The following is a 21,724-nucleotide window of genomic DNA, read 5'->3' as shown; positions in this document are numbered from 1 at the left end:
CGGAAAAGAAGTTTTTTGCTAATACTGGCTCAGCGGAGGTCCTTAAAACTATAGCTGAACAAGCAAAAAAAAAGAAATTCGGCAGCGAGAAAAGGCGCGAGGCAAAAGGGAGACTCAGGCAAGCACCCACTCCGCCTGCCACCAGATCGCCAGCCACCGGATAGCCAGAACCCTATTCACCTGCCATCGGATAGCCAGCACCCACTTTCGCCACGGCAGCATCCGCGCTGTTTAGGAGTTTTAGGTGGAAAACAAATAACTTGTGATATGTTTGGGCTTTTTTACCGATGTTGGGACCGCTCTCTTAGAATAACATTTCGGATATTTTCGGGTTTGAAGGGCTACTGAAATCGCAAAATATTACTCCTTAAAATGAAACACACTCAATGGACCGGTAAGGAACCAAAAAATGGCCTGGTTAATTTTTCTAATGTTCCTAGAGTCGAAGGGTAAACAATGAAAGAGAAAATGAGAGAAACTGTTGTCTCCTCTTCCAGCCTTTTCATCCGCGAGCGCCGGGCCACCACCGACGCCATTTTTCCGCGAGGGTCGATTTTATCATTAGAAAAAATCAGCGCTAATGCCGCGTGGCACGACGCGCCAGTTGATTAAAACGCTATTTTTCTTGTACATATATATACGAATTACTCTTCCTAATTTTTCTTATCCGTATTTTATTAAACTTTGTAGAAGGACGTCAAATGATACTGTCTGAGCATCCCGCTCGCGTTATAGCCGGAATTCGGTTGCGAATAAAAGGCGTTTGTTGTACATCGAGTAGAATCATATTTTTTCGAATATCAATCCTTCTACGACAATCTGAAAAGAATTTATCGCGTTAATTTTATTCGAGGATTACCGGAACTTCCAATCGCGTATCGGGTCGGGTACCCGGATTTCTAACGGTAACTCGAATAATAATAAACAAGCAATCGAGCAGTTCTGATTCACGCTGTGATAATTTAGCAGACTTGGTTGAATTACTTCTAATTGCAGGCTTGGCACAAAGACAACTGAAAATTACTAAAGTGGAAAGCATAGACCCAAAGGAAAAGGCAAAAGAGATGCCAATTTACCATATAGGATATGTTCGTTCTAAACTCCAGAAATAAATATGCTAATCCTGTTATTAAGTAATTTCACATAAAATAAAACGTACAAATTGCCTTATTCATCATTTCTTACACAGCACAAGGCTTTCGGTGACCTCAAGCATCCTTTATCGAGATTATTAGAGTTCGTTAGCCTGCCTGAACAATTCCTGGACACAGTTCTATAAAACATTACAAGCATGAAATCTCCACTTAAAGAATTAAGTTTTTTTATAACTAGAATGTTCCACAGGTTGAGTTAAGTTGTTGTAATGTAGAGCGAAAAATTGTTAACTTGTTTGTAAGGCTGAGAATGCACATTCGAAACAATTTCCTTACCTTTAAAATGAAAAAAAAAGTTCAACATTACACCAGATCATCAGCTCCGTAATGAGAACATAACAAACGTAATGTAATGCCCATGGTGCGTGACATGCCACTATTGCCCCAATTCTATAGTACAGTATCAGATTACGCGTAATGTCGAGCAGACACCTAAGCTGACGATCTTAAAAATAGTACTTAAAAGTTTGCGCCAAAGACCAGATTTTCCTGCTATCTACCTGTTTTTGTCGGAAGTAAAACATCCAGTGGTTACCGCGCATGTCAGTGGGCGGGGCTTCACATTTCTTCACTCGGTCACGGCCAACATAGATTCTCGACAATCTCGCCAATTGGCGAGATTTTCGAGTATCTTAGTTGGTCGTGACTCTGTCTATATCCCACTCTACACTACACGAATCCCGAGATAAACCCAACTTCCGGCGAAAGGAAATAAGATGGATTGTAGTAAGAAGGAACGTGTCTCGAGTCGCGCCTATATTAGGAACTTAATAGCAAATAGAATTTTACGGGGCCGGAATTTACGCGTAATTCGAAGAGATTAACTTTAAGTTACATTTAGAAACTACGTTTAAATAAACGCGTGAAAGTCCAACTCCCCGCGAGACAAAAACTCCTTATATAACTCTGTTTCAAAAATTGTACGTTAAGCCAAGGTCTTTATTCGACGAGTTAACAATAACAACACGGGTCTACGAGGACCAATGATACTTCTCATTTTCTTACTAAAGTTACGTTTAACAACGGGTAAGTTGACCCGTGGGACGACGGTACATTTTGTTAATATTCCCGTGAGGTCATACATGACCTGGACGTCTTAGTCCCGACATTCATTAACACGTTGATTATTTTTCCCGGCTAGGTAGTATGGGCATCGCAGGGTTAGCTTTGGCGCGCGCAATTGAAAGTACCATGGATTTATGACTGTCGAAGGTAAGACCATTATTAACAGACCAGGTCTCAAGCCGAGTGAGGTCAGCTTTTAGAAGACTAATATCATTAAAAGATTAAATTTCGCGGTAAATGTTAAGGTCATCCGCAAACAAACACAGGGGGATGCTAAGGTGTCCGGAAGGTTGTTGATATAGATTAGGAATAATAACGGGCCAAGAACACTGCCCTGGGGTAAGGCAAGCATTGACGCGCACTGACTGGGATCTGTTTTGGAGGTAGGATTTAAGCCAACATAAGATATTGCTACGGATGCCCAAATGGGGGACAGTATCGAATGCCTTGGCAAGATAAAGATATACAACATCAACACGTGTGCCTGAATCATAGGCGGCCAACCAGGTATTAAAGGCGGACAGCACGTTTGATTTCACTGATTATTTACTAAGGAATCCGTGCTAAAAACTACTTAGGACGGGGCTAACGAACTTCAACAGCGGGGTGCGAATGTATTTTTCCAAAACCTTACAAACTGAAGAAGTAAGAGTAATAAGTCTGTAAAGAGCGCCATCACGTTTTTCCCTTGCCCTTATAGATAGAGGTAAAACGCGCTGTGCACCAATCACGCGGCAATGCGCCTTCAGATAAGGATTAGGTAAAGAGAGCATGCAGCGGTTTGGATAGGGAAGAAGCACAATTTTTTATGACTCTATAGGGTATCCCATCTGTACCAGAGGCACTTTTAACATCAAGTTTACGGAGGTTGGAGTAAATGTCATTGGGTCTTGGATAGAAATCTTGCATAGTGTTAGGGGATGGGGAAGGGAGATTATTTACATTGGGGGGTGACGAGTTAAAATTTTGAAAAAGAGTTTGGTTGACACAGTTTTCCAAGGAAAACATTAAGGCGAGATGGCAGAGAGCGAAGGTTTTGACGCACAAATCGGTAGAAAGCGCGAGGACTCGCTTTTGTAGTGTTTAGTTTGCGATGGGGAGATTTTGCAGTAGCATCATGGAGGAGTTTTTTGACAAGTCGTGTTTGTTGTTTGTAGGCCGTTTGCATTAAATTATGACGAAGCGAGTTACCAAACTTCAAATGCAGACATAGTATCTTCCAAAGTCTCTCTTTTTTGCGGATCGCGCGTTTGGTAGATACCGATATCCAAGGATGGGTTGAACGGGCATCCGAGTGGTTAAATAAGGGGGTAGACTTGGCAATGTATTCAAAGGGCGTATATTTAAAATAAGTTCAAGCTGAATCAGTAGATAAACAGGAGATAGCGGACCAGTCACGGTGAGATATTAGGGACTTAAGGCGGACATAGTCACCACGCGTGTAGTCAAAGTCTCGGGTAATATTTGACGGAAGAATATGGTCACTATTTAGGCGCTTAGCCTATTCGCAATAACAGTGATATTTACTAATAATCACTAATTGCTTTTTTAAGAATAGCACTCGCTCTTCCAAACTTAAAAATCATATACAGAATGAAAGCTTACGACTTCCTCTATACATCACGCAACATTATAATTACCGCGAACAATAATTAACATTAAACAAGTTGGAAACCAAAATAAACCTCTCCGAGTCGAGACGAATTTACTTTCCAAACACAGGTCCACCATGGACGAACTAATACTGAAGGACGGATGGCAGATGGAGAAAGTTGAAAAATACTTGTTTATTCGCCTTCTAGCGGCAGATAGTGGGGGAATCAACGTTCTAACGAGAGAAGCAGCTAACGTCTTATTTTGTCTAGATGGCGCTAGCGTTTTCCGGGATTTGACTCCGCATTTTCATAACCCCCTCCATTTTGGGGCTGTAAGCTTTACAATGGTTGTTTAGTCGCTTAGTAATGGGGGCAGTAATGGGCTGTCATTGGTTCTTCAGTATTACTTCGTCCATGGGTCCACCAGCCAATGAGAAAACCGGAAATACGTAGCTAAAATTGGCGGGATATCGCGAAGGTCATTAGTAAAGGTTTAATCGTTTAACATTTCCCTGTTTATTCTCATAATTCTAATGAGAACCTAATATCTATCTCTTAAGTGTGTATTTAACTTTCGGCTCACTCTGAACCGTTAACACCTCTTGTAAGAGGACACGAAACAAGGTCAATTCTGATATCTTGTTTCATAGACCCAATCGCTTACAGAGAAACGAAAAATTAAAATCCCTATTATGTAGTGAAATTAAAAGTTGCGTTTACACTATATATAAATGTAGTAAAGCTGAACTAAAAAGTAAACAGCAAATTTGAAATGTTAATATCAAAAGATGTTCTTGGAATATTGAGATGAAACAGAGCTTTATAGCTACACAACTACTAAAAGAATCGTAATGCCGAAAAATATTTAAAATATTTCCATTTAATATTCTGCAAAAAGGAAATGTTATCGTTTTGTAAGAGATCTTATCATCCTACTCGCTTTATATTAACTTCGATATGCGTGTAGTGTTTCGATTCGGATGCAATCTTCATTACTCGTTCTATATAAACTCTCACTTGTGCCATTACATAGAATTAAGTTTATCTTAAATAATTAATTAAATATAAATGATATTAATTATTTTAATCGCCAGTAAATAACTTTACAAATAGTTAAATCGTTTAAAATAAAGTTGTTCCTATTATCTTTCGAATCTTTGCTAATATTGACGTTTAAAGTGAAGGGTACCCCTCTTGCCCGCTTTCTTCAAATTTTGGGGTATATATACGATTCGTTTCCATTATAATAATATATAAAAACGCATTCGCGTGAACCGATGGTGGAAGCCCTGCCATTGGGAGGCTAGACGTTTCTCGTAACCCTAGCCGATCGCCGCGTATATCTTGAAACCAATAATAGATAAAAACGCATTCGCGTGAACCGATGGTGGAAGCCCTGCCATTGGGAGGCTAGACGTTTCTCGTAACCCTAGCCGATCGCCGCGTATATCTTGAAACCAAACGATGACGAAGGAAAAGAAGCCAGAATGGACTGACTGGCGTCCATGTGGAATGGACAAAGACCTGAAGATGGTGGTGCATAGAAGCTGGTGTCAATGTGGAATTTACGAAGAACAGAAGATGGTGGTGCATAGAAGCTGGTGTTAATGTGGAATTGACGAAGAACAGAAGATGGTTGTGCTTGGAAGCTAGCAAGTACAGACTAGTGTCCATGTGGAGTGGACGAAAACTAAAGCTGGTGGTGTTGGAACTCAAGTAGAATAGCCAGAGGAGACAAACCCAAATTTCCGTGAACTGTCAATGCGGTCTGGAAATTGGGAACACGTTTGCTCCGATACGCAAACTGCGAACGCGGTCACGTGGGGTATGACAGACAGACAGACAGACACACACACAGACACGGCCAGTGTAATACCTCTCCGTGACATACGTCACTCGGAGAGGTAAAAACTAATTATATATATACGAAGTCACCGCTTGTAGGTTTTTAACCCAGTCAGAGGTAAGTTACTTCGTATTTAATCTAATTTGATGAATTTACACGTATTTCAGTCAAAACAACATGAAAATTAAGTAAAATTAAATGATTTTCTCGGAATGAATTTTTTTAAAATTACCTTAAATCATGCATTTAAGGGTAGGTTAGTTTTAGTTTGGTTCGGTGCGGTTTGTGTTTTTTTAAAGACGCGATTATTCGAACACCGAAACTTGGAATGTTTCAAACAATTTATATCTCTATAATCACAGCGAGTCCCGGCATTATATAATTAGTGTTTTAATCTTAATTATTGTTCGCGCTCATTTTAATGCTGCGCGAGGAATATAGGAAGCCGTAAGCTTTCTTTCGGTATACGATATATAAGTTTAAAAAGCGGGTGATATTATTAAAAATCGCCGTAATGACGTTTCGAGAGCTTCTAGAAAAGGAACTTGATAGATTACGAGGGCGTGACGAAAACGTTGAACCCCTCGTCATCCAAAATGTTCACAAAGTGACTCCGTATGGAAAGAATGCTTGTAGAAGCAAGGCGTTTCTACAGTCTTGGACCGCCATTTTTCTTTTTTGTAAAGTTGTTTATTTCTATTCGGGTCAAAAAATAACGTAGCGCTAACACGGTTATAGGAACCTTTCTATTGGGGAGGCGCTAAGATTCGTGACATAATTTTCGTGGCCATACTGGTCGGTTTTGTACTTACGTATTTATTACATATAATAAAGCGCGGCGACTAGCGTTTCGCGAGCAGCGGCAAAATGTCCCCCCGTTTTTTGTCATTATCAAGTTTCCTCTACCTAAAATACTTTTTACTCTAATAGACCGAGGTCATTTTCTCGCAATCGCATTATATCTATTGAAATGAAACAAAAGAATCTTTATCTAATTATAACTTTTATTTTTTCCTAACCACGTTGATTGCACTTTCCTTTACATTGTATAATTTCATGATTCCTTGACGTTCACTAGAGTGGGGTTGCTGTGACAGAGGAGCATTTTGACTAGATTCTGCAGCAGCGACTAGACGTAATTGTTTCTCGGACAACTTGGCTTAGATTGTCGTCGAAAAGCACTGAAATATAGTACACAGAACGCGTTCTCATTTTGAAAGATAAATTTCGAGAAACCTAAAAAAGTGAAAAATAGTAACAAATTTTCGAAAAAGTGACTTTTAGTGACCGAATTTAAAAAAAGTGGTTTTAAGTGAGAAACGTGACTCAGTATCATGCCTTGCATGTCAAACCCTCCAATGTTACCCCTTAACCTCTCTGCCTGTGAGCATTCAAGCAATTCCGTACGGGTAAGTGGTTCAAATTAACAGACGCTACTTTATCCAATGACGGCACTGTAGTCCTCGTTTTTCAGACTAATTAAATTCAAATTATATTTTAGTAAAAGATCATTTTTTTAATTTTAATATTTTTCCTTTTATATTTAGAAAAATGCCCTCCTTTTAAGGAATAATCTTATGTTAATTGAACTTTTCTTTTAAGCCCAAAAACTCATAGATTGAATCTTTAACTAATAATACTATAATTACACAAGTTGGGAAAACCAAAATATACCTCTCCGAGTCAAGGTGACGGTCTCCAAATGTCATACCTCTCCTATGGGAAATGGAAATATACAAACTACTGGTTGTGGGTTAAAATAGAACGTTATCAGGTATATTAGAGAGTTCAATCTGTCTGAAACTTTGACATTCATCTCTAGGCTATGCTTAAACAAAAACAATTCTTTTACGCTTTCAAAAAATAAAAAGATGCACAATGTAAACCTTTTCCTTTGTTGCTGCCATCTATGGCAACACCAAAGGTATCAGCTCTTTAAACAGACAATCTTTTTACCCCTCTTTTCTCCCCTTTCACCCCTCTTTTTTCCCCTTTTTTCGCGTGCAAAAGCCCCTCCTTTTTTGGTGTTTAAGAGCCGGAGCGCCGCTATTGGACAGGATTACTGTTGCTATGGTTCCTACCTTTTCCCTTTATCAGAAGTAAATAGGGGGCCTTTATCCAATCCCCAGTGTCTCTCTTGGTTACATTTTGTTTACCGTGTTATTATTATGTCGAGCGGCTGAATATTTGATCTAGTTAAATTAACTTTAAAATGAACATATAAATTAAATAATCTTCAACTCGGTGCGCCAATCCTTTAACGACAATTACCTATAAAGTGATCGCGTAATGTGGCCAAAGGGAGGATTCTAGTAGAAGTAAGCAAAAGCTTAGCGTCTTTGAGTCTTTAACAGTGTTAGCTTTAAAATTTTTGTGTATGCTAGATGGCGACATAGTCGCCGCGCCAAGTCCCCTTTGGTCAAAGGGCCGATAACCTCGGAGTGGCTCTTCATTCCCTTCCCCCATTTTTTGGCTGAGCGGGGATGACCCTTTTGCTCACGTATATTTTTGGGACCCTCGCTCTCTCGCTCCCGGACTTTGCAACGATGCAGTCGCGTTTTACCATGTAACCTGAATTCGATAATTATTAACCTTAATTTCTTTCTTAAACTATTCATCTTGTCGCTCTTCCATTCATTTTAAATATGAACCCTGGCATACGTATAAACAACGCTTACAACAGTACACTTAACATTAAAAGAAATAGAATCATTAGAATTACAGACCAATTTAGGACCTCAAAAACCATTGTGATTTCAACAATATTGCTTATTTACCATTCAAACACCATTGTCGAAACCACAACAACGGGTTTAACATTAAAGGTCAATCAATCTGGTTATGAGTATGTCAATTTGAACATTCAGTAAGGAAAATATGAACGTAATATGTAACACCATTAATACGTAAGCATTGTTAAATAAAGTGAAACCATCGGTCTCCTTACTATTATTAACCATGAATCGCTAAATACAGCTCTGACAAACGACGGGTTTTTCTAGTAACGTTAACGGTGAATCAATCTTGACAAGACCACTAGTTTTCCTACTAACACTACTACTGAGCTAGAAAATGTTTATGTTGGAAATCATTAGTCTTTAAATAAATAATTTCAATCGTTATGACATGAGTAAGATATTATATTTCATTTAAATATAAAAAGTTGTCTCCACTCTAGTGTCGTCACTTCTGAGTAGATGTCGCCATAGGTTTTCAAAGCGCCAACTTTTAAAATAGAAATTGCACAAAACAATTACATGGATAAAGGATACACGTGGGGAAATTTGTTTTCACGATTAGAGGATAGGCAACTCCCCTAGCGACATATAATTATTTAACTTAATATGAATATGTTTCATTGACTTAAATTACATTGTTAAAAATCATTAGATAGGTAGCGCTTTCAATAATTTTCTAATCTAATTGCAGAGTTGAATTGTAAACTCAATCAAAATTTGTCAAATACTTTTTAATTAACCATAAATTTAACAACGTGTGGTAAATTACTATTAATTTGACTTTGAAAATACGTTTGGTTAAAATAAAGACGTTAACATAATAGAATTTTCTAGTCAAATTACAGATTTGAATTGTAAAGTCGATTAACATTTGTCATATATTTTTTTAATTAACTGGGAACGCTTTCCTACCATGATTAAACTGAACAACGAGGTTAAAAGTTTCTAGTCCAAAATACAAATTCAGTTTCCTAGTATTATAATTGAAGTTCCTTAAAACATAGCCCACTCGAACACGCGCGTCCGTCAGCGCGAATCGAGTGGGCTATGCTTAAATATTTTTTCGGGAGGCGCCCTGTTTTAAAAGGGTGAATTTTATATACGGCATCACTAAATCTAGGAGAACAATGGCAGGGACCATTCCAAATTCAGTTTCCAACTATTATAATTGAAGTTTCTTAAAATAACTAGAACAATGGTGGGGACCAGTCCGGGGACCATTTTATTATTTCGGACACTCGGGGGGTCTCTGCTCTGGTCCCAAGGACTAGTTTAAAAAATATCCCTATTTCAAAGACTGATTTGTAACGAAAAGTTGCACGGAGAAAACGCGAAGCTTGATCTAAAGGAAACAAATAATGGCAGGTCTGTAGCATTGCAACAGCGGCAGAGTATGTGACGTTTAAACTGATAATTTAGTGCCAAATTAAAATTAGTACTCGAAATTTCTTGGAATGGATGAACCACAATTTTCAGGAGAGAATATGGTCAAAGATGGTAAGTGTTGAAAAAAATTAGTTATGTAAACACTTAAGCCTTGGTCATAACATGAAGAGTATAAAACTTGGAAATACTGTTTTCGGTTTGTTTAGTACCGGTTACTCTCTCTTTTTGGTCAAAATTATGGACTATATTGGAAATGGGAAGAATTGCTTAATACAAGAAGAACAAAAACTAAGAAAGAATCATATTAATAGCTTTGGCGTTTCTGGAAAATCAAAAGAATTTTTAACTAAGTTATATTGAAGCACTAGTTCTTCAAAATTCAGGATTATCGGGAAGAGCCGCACAAGGTTAAATTGGACCTGAGTGACAGCAATGAATTCGTGGTAGTTTGTTCTTGCCCAGCAGGAGGAGGAGGAGGGTTTTCCAAGCATTGCATAGCTGTCCTACTAGGCTACTACTCGTAAACAGGGAAGATAATCTTCCGACGCCAACCTGCACTGACGTAAAGCAAACTTGGGGCAAACTAAGAAAATCAGTTCAAGAAATGCACAAGGGCGTTTTTTTTTGTTCCTTTCAAGTGACGAGCTTACAGCTTCGAAAATATATATTCTCATTGATAAAATGTGTTGAATTACAGCTCTCACGTACAAACTAGTGCATTTTGAACAAAAAAACAAGACCAAATCCTCAAATCACTAATGGGAAGTACAAATTACGAATCAGCCTTACAAAAGCACATAGAACCCAGTGAAAATATCTTAAGTCACGTCAGAAAAAGACAACAGGAAGAAGGAAGCGAGGAAAAACTGTTAACTGAAAGCCCTATCAAGAATGATAAAAATTGATTTCAATGTGGTAAGAGAGACAGCGTGATGTTGTTCTTCAATATTATGCTGGACAGAGTGGATTTCACGCAGCTCAATTTAGATGCAAACATTGCGATTAGTTTAAATTCACTAACCGATGAAGAGAAAGATTTCTCATAGAGCGGTGAATGAAATGCTAAGTTTTAGTGAGGAACAGGGTGAGAAATAAGGCGGTGGTACTGGGCAATTGAGCAGTTTAAAAATTGCTTTGACCAGTTTATTTATTAAATGCCTGGGGGTCCAGTGGTCACCGTGACCACTTTTTAAATTCCAATTCTTTAGTAAAAAATAAATTTCCCTGTAGTGGGTTATTAATTAATCCATTTCAGTGCAGCTCATACAGTATGTAGAAATATTAAGTGGTCATTGACCAGTTTTTTAATTAAAACCCTTGGGCTCTACTGGTCAAATGACCAGTTTAAAAAATCTTATTATTTCTCACCCTGGTGGGGAAAGGTAAAGCCCCGCCCATTGACATGCGCGGTAACCACTGGATATTTTACTTCCAACAACGACACGTAGATGGCGCGAAAATCTACTCTTTGGCGCGAAATTTAGAAAGCTTTGTTTTAGAACATTACTGTTGCTATAATGTTAGTTCAAATCTCCATAAAATAAAGACAAACAGTTTTTTAGTCGCTACTTTCTTTCAGGGATAATTTTTCTCTGAATAAAGTTTGTTGGAAATAATTCCGGTGAATGTTGAACGTGGGCCTCGTAAGACTCGAGCCCAATGCCCACGCGGGACACGTAGCATGAGAGGGAACAGAAGGCATCAAGATAAGGAAAAGAGACTTCTGTCGGTACCCGTGGTGGTGGGGCCACTGGAACGGGAAATTGTCGGGCGGGACCCTCTGCGGGCTCATTGGCAAGGGGACGGATAGCAAGTTCCGGGGGCGCATGTTCTTGGAGACGGACGATCTGTTCCATAGGTTCATTTTCTTGTATACGGACGATATGTTCCCTAGGTTCATTTTCTTGTATACGGTCGGTATTTTCCTGTTGACGGACGGAATATTCCGGTACATTTTCCTGGGGATGGACGGTATCTTCCGTAGGCTCAATTTCCTGTAATTTGGCGGCATTTTCAGGTAGGCGGACGGTACGTTCTGTGGGCACATTGGCCTGTAGGCGGACAGCAGTAAAAGTGGGCGCAAGGGTCCGAGGCCGGATGACTTGGTCCCGTGCAGATAGGTCTGGACAACTTCGGGCCTCTTGGAGAAATGCTATGTAATCTCTATCATCCGGTATACTTCCACCTTGAGCCATGGTCCTATACGTTTGAAACAGAAAACATCACCATAAGGCGTGGCGTACTATTTCAAATGGTGGGTACGCCACCAGTTGGGGCTTCATGCTAAAATTCTGCATTCCCAAGCGGCGTGCTTGGTCACGATGCGTTCCGAGAAAGGCTGAAATCTGTTTGTAGGATCGCAGCTTTTCCTTAATTAGTTCCGGAGTGTAATAGTACACGTCCCCAATTCGCCCTCCCGTATCCTTTCTCAAGACTAGTTCCCTTTTCCACCCACTCCGAAAAGGAGCCATTAACAAATCGTCCTGAGTACTCTGAATTTGACCTATCTCCGTAAGAGTCCCTGATTTAGCTGTGCCCAACACCGGGTTCCTCTGAAACCCACGATTCCGCCTTCCTTCCCCGGAGGGGCCTGGTACCGCTAGGTCTAACCCTTGCTCTTCCTCAGGTCGAACCCGGCGTCGGAAATTATATTCCCGCCGTGGTATCGGGGTGGGAACGGAATCGTTTACTACCGGAATGATAAAATTTGGATCGGGTATGTCAGGTTCTATATCTATCGAGGGCGCATCCTCCTGACTTTGACGAGGCCGGAAGTCATATACTCTAACGGGCACCGTATCCCAGACAATGAAAATGCGCTGCAAGGGAAGGAAATTGTTATCGAAAGCGAACACGCGATGGCTGATGTGGAAGCTGCCATGGAAATGAATTTCGAGACTGATGTTGACAATGTGGCGTTACTAAACTCGGATCAAAGGCGAATTTATGATCACATCATGGATCACTTCTCCCAAGAGGGAGAAAAATGTAGAAACAAGTGCCTTTTTGTGTCGGGACCTGGTGGCACTGGCAAATCGTTATCGACACTCTCGCCAACGCCGTAAGGCGACGCTTTCAAAATCCTGCTAGCGTGGCAATTGCCGCGCCAACGGGTTTGGCAGCGTTGAATGGCGTAACATTACACAGATTACTAATGTTGCCGGTAGATCATGGGCGTATTGCCGAATACCATTCCCTAATTTCTGACAATATGAGCATTATGAAAGAAACTTTGGGTAATTTAAAACTGTTAATTATTAGTGAAATTTCTATGGTCTCATCGGTTTTACTGACACACGTTCACTTGAAGCTGAACGAATTTTGGGAAATGAACCAACCATTTGGTGGAGTTGTATTTATTCTTTTCTTGGGAGACTTTTTCCAATTGCCACCGGTTCAAGGAAATCCCGCGTTTATCAAAATCACTTCCGAAGAAGCCAGACTTAGATTCAATTGCATCGGAGGAAGTGATCTTTGGAAGTTTTTTAAATACGATGAACTAACGCAAAATGTTAGACAAGCCAACGACCAAAGTTACGGCGACATTCTAAGCAGAGTTAGAATTGGAAATATTTCCGAAGCTGATGTTGCAACCTTAGGAACTAGATTGGTTGAGGGAGGTCAAAACATCGAGGTGTCTATGGACCTTTTCATTAAGCTGTCCAATGAAGGGTTTCACCCAATTTGTTTGATGCCTAAATTAGCCATGTGCGTAAATTTCAACTTTTATATGCTGCGAAAAAACGGCGAGAAAGTTGAAGTCATTCGTTGTCAGGATAGACTCGCTGACTATGGGAAAAAAATGAATAAAAACATTCTCAGGAGACTGCAAGGGCTACAAAACGAACCGTCCAAAACAGGCGGTTTGGAGAGCGAGTTAGTTCTTTGCGTTGGCTGCCGAATAATGGTCAGAAGGAATATCAGTTTTGAAAAAGGCGTTGTAAATGGTACGATGGGTTTCGTAACTGGATTCAAGAAGGACGAACAAGGAAACGTTACTGGTATTTTTCTCAGAGTAGATCGCGAACCGAATAACGATGACGCTAACACTGACTTTTTAGTTGAGAAAATTAGCGTCAAATTTTTGCTCATGGCAAACATTTACGTTAAACGCTCCCAGTTTCCCGTCATCCTGGCGTACGCTATTACGATACACAAAAGCCAAGGCATGAGTTTAAAATGCGCCATTATGGATTTGGGTCCGAATTTATTCGGAACTGGCATGGCGTACGTGGCTTTATCGAGAGTGACGTCCTTAGCCGGACTCCATCTATTACAGTTCGATCCGACTAAAATTAAGGTGGATGGACGAGCCATTATGGAGTATAACAGGCTTCGCAAAAAATATAGGCCAGATCTGCCTCTTTTGGAAATAACGGAGTTGAAAGAAAGTCGAGGTAGGAAAAGAAGTGCGCCTACACTATCTAAAAGCCTTTTAGAAGGCGAGGAAGAGAGATGTGCAGAAACACCGAAGAAGAAAAGGAAAACCCAACAGAGTTTGGATAGTTTGCCCTTGAAGGGTTTAGCTAACGATGACCAAGTAACGTGCTATTCTAATAGCGTTTTGCAACTACTCTTATTAGTGCCGGAATTAAGAGAATTGGTTAAATCTTACAATGGATCATTCGTTGAAAAACCAGTTTTACGTTGCCTCCATAACACGATAAACGACATCGAGAGTTCTCAAGGAAGCTTCAGTCGTAAAGGGTTGGAACTGAGAATGGCTGTCGGAAATCATTTTACGCTAAACGATCAACAAGACGCCAGTGAATTTTTGATGGTCCTTTTGACGACAGTAAGTCAAGAAATGGAATCCGATTACTCTAAAGCTCTGAAAGATCTTTTTTGGTCAAAGTCGCGAAACGTTACCAAATGCCCCAATTGTCAAGTTGAACAAAATTCGGAGAATATTGTTGAAAGCAACATTTTCAATCTTCCACTAGAAAACCGAGATAAAATTGATTGGAAATCTCTAGAAAAAAGGATGAGATTAACAGAGGTGCCATGCGTATTTTGTAATAACCCAAAAATACAAGAGCGTGATGTATTGATATCCAGCGGGAAGTACATATTTTTGTGTCTTCTCCGTGGCGATTACAAAGATGGTCGACCAATTAAGATTTCGACCAAAATATCAAGTTTTGAAAATCAAAATGTCACTATGAGTAAGATGCTTTTTAAAACTAAAGGGGTGATTATTCATAAAGGTGAATCGTTGGCCGAGGGACATTATGTGAACTTTGTGAGAAAAGACAACGGCTGGTACGAGGTCAGTGATACAATGATCAGAAAAAGGGAGAGATTCGTCAGTAACTTGACTGACGTCACTGTTCTGCTCTTGGAAAGAGTCCAGACGCATTAAAGAGAATCTAACATGCTTGAAGAATCCATATCAAAATTACCCCGAGTAAAGTCCAAAATTTCAATATTCATACCAGAAAGGAGCATCATATCTGTCAAAGATATACTAATAGTTTCATATTCCCTTTAAAGTAATTTATGACTGAGTAAGATTGTTAATCCTAGAGCAAGTTTAAGGTTAACGATGGTTCTGGAGTAATCTTGATGTTGCCTACTATAATAACCGTGAAAGGGAGAGGAGGGAGGATTGTAGGGCCATGCTATTGTTACGAAAAAAGGCGATGATTCTTGCATTCATTTTAGAATATTCTAGTGAAGGGTTTTTAGTACTCTGTATTAGTCTTGCCCCAATGGTGTTTTATGTAAAAAACACGCTAAAAACGTAACCCCTGTTGGTAATGCTATGTGATTAAATATAATTCTTTAATAAGCTGGTGAAACTATTGAGACAAACTCATCCTATTAGTTAACATTGAACAGATTTTTTGAACTGAGATTTAGACACTCGTATCCAAATTTTAAATAAATACTGATTAAATTTAATATATACAAAGAGTTTTCTAAATATCAGTTTCGCATCTTCCATTTTTTTTTCTCTTTTAAGCGCGCTATTTTTTTTAATTAAGACGCCCATAACTTTTTTACATTAACAATTTAAAACCATTCAAAAACATTAAATTAAATTAATCTAATCTAATATTATCCTGTTACAATATCAAAGATTAGCAATGCTTTTATGTTTAAGTATTATTTATTAATATGACCTTTTCTTTCTATAACTTATCAATAATGTGTACCCGACCCAATCCGATACCACTTACAAAAATTGATTTTTAAACTATTTAATAGTTAGGCTTAAAAATAGCCATATGAACTTATTAACTTGTCCTATAACTAATATCTTACTATTGTTGTATAATTTGTTTTTGCAAAGTGTGAAAATTATTTCCCAAATTGTGGTTACCAATATTATATATAGACATTACCCTTGTAATTAAAACAACTAAACCATTTTCCCAATTAATATTCCAGTAAGTTTTGCATAATCTCTTTGTGTTTCTCACCAGCTGGGGTAGTCTGTGTGGCAGGTTGCATTGCGTAAATCCAACAGGGGTACAATTTGCAAAGCCTTCTGGAATATTTTTTTCCCAAAAATTAAAAAAATTTTCATTGTCCCTTTGGTAACCTACGCGCAAAACAATAATTGCCATGTTCTAGCAGCACTGTTTCCAAACTTAAAGTTAAGAGTTGCGTGACAAAATTTTAAAAATAGACCCTCAAAATCTTATATTTAAATGAACATATAATTGCCAGTAAATTGTAAAGTTTTCTTTCAACCCCCGCCCCTTTACATAACTAATATAACGAAGATCAAAATTATTCCGAAATAAATACTACAAGCAGTGTATATTTTCAAGTTTGAAACATACAATTTAAAGTCTAATTTCGTACAACTACATGCTAAGCTTCAACAGAAAAATAATTCATCATAGCTATTACCAGTATAATAAAAGACTAAACCTACACAGCTCAAAAATATGATGATCATCATCATTAGAAAAAAACCCGCAACAAGACTTCGATAGACAAATCAAGAAATATATTCAACTTCTCCACCGAAATAACAGACACTTTAGAATGGCGTGTTCAAAGAGTGAGAGCGTCTTTGGATTAAGAACAGCAAAGATATTCAAAGAAATAATCTTTCTATTGGCTTGAGTCAGTGTCTATAGAACATCAAGCTGTATCAAGGCCAAATAATACATGTCAACTCTTTGGTTTCCCTATATAATTACGTTACGGTTTGGCAAGCCGTGCCTACAAGTTCATCAACACAATAGAAGTTCATAACCGCTATAGATTCGCAAAAAAACCTTTTCCGGGCAAAACGTTGCCTCAACGTTGTTAAAATTTAGAACAGCAATGGATTGTTACTAAAATTATGTGCTTGACTATGTTGGGAGTTGGGCGCACTCCTGTAAGCCAAGCTTCTGGGCGACAAAGTTTTGAGGGAATAAGGGACTTGTCAGCATGCCTACCCTACAGGAACTGACTACCCCGCGTCCGCGGGTGGTGAAATACCCCAAATCCCCCTCCTTCACCACTCGATTAAACCTCAAGTACTTCACTCGTTACTCTAAAATACCAACTGATTAACCTTGGATTTCAATTTTCATCAAAACGCCTTAAAGCTAATATACCATGATGGTATATTACATTGTTTAACGGACGTTTGCCAAACAAAGCAAGGTCGAGGGAACCAGTAAAAATTGTTGCCAATTAATGACGTTAAGCAGTAATGCCTGCTGAGTTCAATAGTAATAAATATAGAAAAAAAAATAAAATCAACTGGATTGGAGATGTCGCTACCAAACACAAGGCACCTCATTAACTCTCTGAACTGAACTGCAGATTCTACATCAACAAAACAAAATCAAGCGCGATGGAGCCAGTAAAAAAACTACAATTAATGACATTAACTCCCAACGCCATCTGAGTTCAATAGTAATAAATATAGAAAAAAACCTAAAATCAACTGGATTGGAGATGTCACTAACGAAATACAAGGCACCTCATTAACTCTCTGAACTAAACTGCAGATTCTACACCAACAAATCACTACCAATTTTAAAAAGCATCTTTAAGTATATTAGGACTAATTTAACAAACTCCCCTTCCCTTGTTTATACCTTAAAAAAATATAATATTGAAACACATGCTTACTATTTTTCTGGCAATTATATAGTCTCAATTTGTCAATCCTAGGATTAAATGTGTGTAAATATTTTTTCATCATTGAATTGTTCACTTGAGAGATTAACAAAATTATTATAGGCATTCATACGATAATGTTGAAGTCTCTCACTTTATAAATCCAACCTTCACGTATGACTGTCCTTGAACATTTTTTTAATCCCTCTCACGCATTCATTGTGAAACTTACATTTTAGATTCATTTAAAATTAATTATAGTTATTCTTAGCTTTTCCCTGTTAAGGTCTATTTTTGGCAGCAGGACGCAATCGCTAATTATCCTGAAAAGCCTTTCTGGTGTCAAAAACAATTTTCTTTGGAAAAACCCTTTAAAATATGCAACTTTTACCTTTAAACGTAAAAAACAATATATTTATTGACTGGAATAAATTTATAATGAATACCATAATTAAATAACAACTAGGGAAATTAAGCCCAAATTACATGCTGTAAATAAACGTGGCAAGTATCAAACCAAATGTTTATTTAAATTAATAATTTGCGCCTTCCAATATCATAATCATGCGTGTTTAAAAACTTGAAAATAGTCAAACAAAAACATTCTTAATGCAATTTAGTACTTGAAAGTAATTTTTAAACAGGCATTACTTAAAAACATTCCTATTTGTATTTTAACTTATATATGAAATAATATTATTAACCCTAAATTTTGTCATCAATAAATTACCGTAACTGTCATTTAACTTTACTTATTAAAAATAAAATAGTTTACAGGGCATAAAATAACATTAATTTCATGATTACAAGTAAATAATAATTTAATCCTGTTATTTCCTATATTTAATGATAAATCAAAGCATACTTCCATTGCCTGACCTCCTAGCGTTCTGGCAAATCATTTAAACACCAACTTCAATTTCCCAAAGGCTGAATCCAATTAGAATTGTACTTAAGGGCGGAGCTTATAACATTAAAACTAAATGTGTGCCTGTTATTGTATTTCTTATTATTATCGAATTGACATCTTTCCCAAAATATTGCAAAATTGGATTTGTTTTCACCCCGAAATATTGCTAAAGTATTGCTAGTTTACTAATTTAATGCCATTTTCAACAAAATAATACTATCTTAGTTCTTTAAACTAGGTTAAAGTTAGAGCGCCACTAAAGATGGCATATTCTATATGTTTCATTTCCTATCAAGGTTAATTGAAATTATCCATTTTGAATAAGATCTTGTTAAAACAATGACATTGGAAATGGGGCTCAAAAATTTGTAATAGAGCATCTGGTCTTGGTCCACCTGAAATAGAGAGCTTTCAGTTGGAGGAGGAGCCGAGTCTCGTGACGTAATTTACGCCGCCATATTGGTGGGTTTAAAGCAGGGATGAAGCTGAGACCACCCAATATGGCTACCAGAACCGCGGTAAGACTTGGGAGGGTGTGACGTACTACTATCCCATCTGAAAGCTCTCTATAGTGTGATACTACAATCTTTGTCAGCTTTGGTCATACAATTTAGACTAAAAATATTGATGTGACGTTCCCATAGCTCCGATCTCTCAACAATTTTCTATTGAATGATGAACTACTTCCTATACAGAGCTAACAACTGGCTAGGGGGAAGAGATAGTCTGATGTCACGCAGCCCCTATCTGGTCGGCATTTTTGCGCGTAGAATACTGTTTCCAATCGTTAGGGGGGATGAAACTCCAGTAAGAGATAGAAGGGTGTGACGTTTCAGGGTCAGAACTGTTAGCTCCCTATTCTACGGCATGTAGAAATAAGCGTTGAAATAATCAATATAAAATCACCAACGTGTCTACACAAAATTAAAAAAAATTAAGACCGAAGTCACAGATATTAATCAAAACGCGTCTTGGATTTAACCAAGACCTAAAAAGTATCGATAAGAAGAGAGTTAAGCAAGTGACTGAAGGCCCAGATATTAAAAGTTTTTTTTAAATTAAGACTTACATGCTTAAGATGCTGTTCGGACAGTGGGACAAAGGACGATCTTCCTCATAGAGCTTAACATGGCGGGTGGGTAAAAAAGGAGAGGGCGTCGGACAGCCCCTTTAAGAAACTTATGTTCCATCACCCTATTCCATTGAATAAACTTAATTTACTGGTAGTCAATTTATTCCCTCTCAATAATTTGAAAAATTTACTTATCTCGGGTTTTCGAGCACAATTCCATTCCCCGTTTACATTTTATAACCACATTTATCATTTTTAGGGGATTTCGTGATGAAAAATACCATAACACGCGTATCTCTATGATAACACGTAACAATGACAAAACGATTTAGTCGTAGTCTGCTTTAGCCTCTGCTATGCCCGATACGAGCAAGGAGGATGCGTTGTTACAGGGTGGGAAATAAGGATTTTTTTAAAACTGGACATTGGGCCAGCGACCCCCCCTGGCCTGGAATAAATAAACTGGTCCATGACCATTGACCAGGGCGCGACGTCTGCTAAACTAAAGAAGTGGGTAATTAAAATAGTTGAGATAATGTCTGGACTCTGGTTACCCTTGAATTTTCTTAGTGGTCCCGTGGACCACTGACCCCCTCCGATTTAATTTTTAAACTGGTCCAGGCATTTTTTAAACTGGTCATTTGCCCTGTGCCACCGCCTTATTTCCCACGCTGGTTGTATACATCGTCCTGGCTAGAAGTACGCCTTGTGCCACTCTCATGCGGCGTCAATGCGTCATGCCTTCTTTCGCTGGCCTCGTCACCAAGGCAATAGCCCACTCAATTACGCGTTAAGCTGATCCAAAATTCCGTGTGAACGTACTTTTTAAGGTATTCGTCACCAAATAGTAATTGTTTTTGAGAACATTCCTCGGCTTGAAATAGGACAACTACGAAATAATTCGACCAAATTTTATTTTATAAATATTTTTTACTATTTCAATTTCTATAAAAGTATTCTACCAAATGCATACAGAGTGCCACCAGAAGTCTCTGCGGCTGCTAGAAATACTACATTTATATAGGAAGATAAGATAAGCAGCGACAAGTATATAAATGCAGGGCTATCCCTGATAAATACCATATTCCTTTAAAAACCGTTAATACTTTCATTAACCTTGTTCCTGAATATATACAGACTAAGTAGCAGAGTCGAGTCACAGCCTCCTAGATCACGCGACTCGGTGAACGCAGGCTATATTGTAAAATAGCCAAGTCAGAATTTTCGGCCTACGACCAAGCTGAGTCCAGCTGACACTCTCACACCCTTAAAAAAAATTCGAAGAGTATGCACCCCCCTACTGCTTGCGAACCATAGAGAAATGATAGAGACGCCATGGGCCTGGCATAGAACCGTGTGACCCTTGTCTGTCGTAGCGCTGCTATAGACCCTTTATACTTAAAAAAGAGACATGTCAATCCTTCCTCAGTTTCGGGATATACAGGGGGTTGACCCCTCGACGTCTCTACTCTTTTTATGATCTTTCCATCGACCGAGATGGAAGGCAAACTATTTTCCCCTTGTCTTTCCCTCTTACATATATTCAGTTTAACCAAGACTAAAAATCATAACTTCCCTATTGAATTTGCCGCCATTGTTGAAATTTGCACAAAAACAATAGGTTTCACTATAAATCGTTCAGGCCATGAACGCGGATATGTTAGCAACCTATTAACGACACAATGTCATACACGTACCATGGATAAAGAATGCGCGTGAGGAAAATAGTTTTCACGCTATAGGATAGGCAACTACCTATCTCGAACGACAGCTTATTCTGTATATACTCTTTACAACATCGGTTGTCAGCACGAGTAAACCTAGGTCTCTATGTAACGTAGCTTTGTACGTGCTGTCAAGAGACAAAAAACTTCAAAATCTTCAG

The 21,724-nt window shown here is 38.4% G+C and overlaps 1 long non-coding RNA gene across 2 annotated transcripts; it reads right to left on the bottom strand.

Annotated features, from left to right (window-relative positions):
* Positions 1-14,605: 14,605 nt before the first annotated feature.
* LOC149684695 (uncharacterized) lies at positions 14,606-20,724 on the bottom strand. 2 transcript variants are annotated; one of them, XR_016384189.1, is made up of 3 exons: positions 19,837-20,724; positions 17,870-18,248; positions 14,606-14,723 (listed from the first exon to the last, which is right to left on the bottom strand). It is a non-coding gene; the product is annotated as an uncharacterized LOC149684695 (long non-coding RNA). The 2 variants fall into 2 exon arrangements; XR_016384188.1 differs by lacking the exons at positions 14,606-14,723; positions 17,870-18,248 and adding an exon at positions 19,384-19,627.
* Between the last annotated feature and the right edge of the window lie 1,000 nt (positions 20,725-21,724).

This window comes from Phalangium opilio, unplaced genomic scaffold (genome assembly GCF_054372755.1).
Source record: "Phalangium opilio isolate 3A_F unplaced genomic scaffold, DU_Popi_V2 ptg000037l_1, whole genome shotgun sequence".
Lineage (NCBI taxonomy): Eukaryota > Metazoa > Arthropoda > Arachnida > Opiliones > Phalangiidae > Phalangium > Phalangium opilio.
This window is presented reverse-complemented; position numbering and strand designations above follow the sequence as displayed.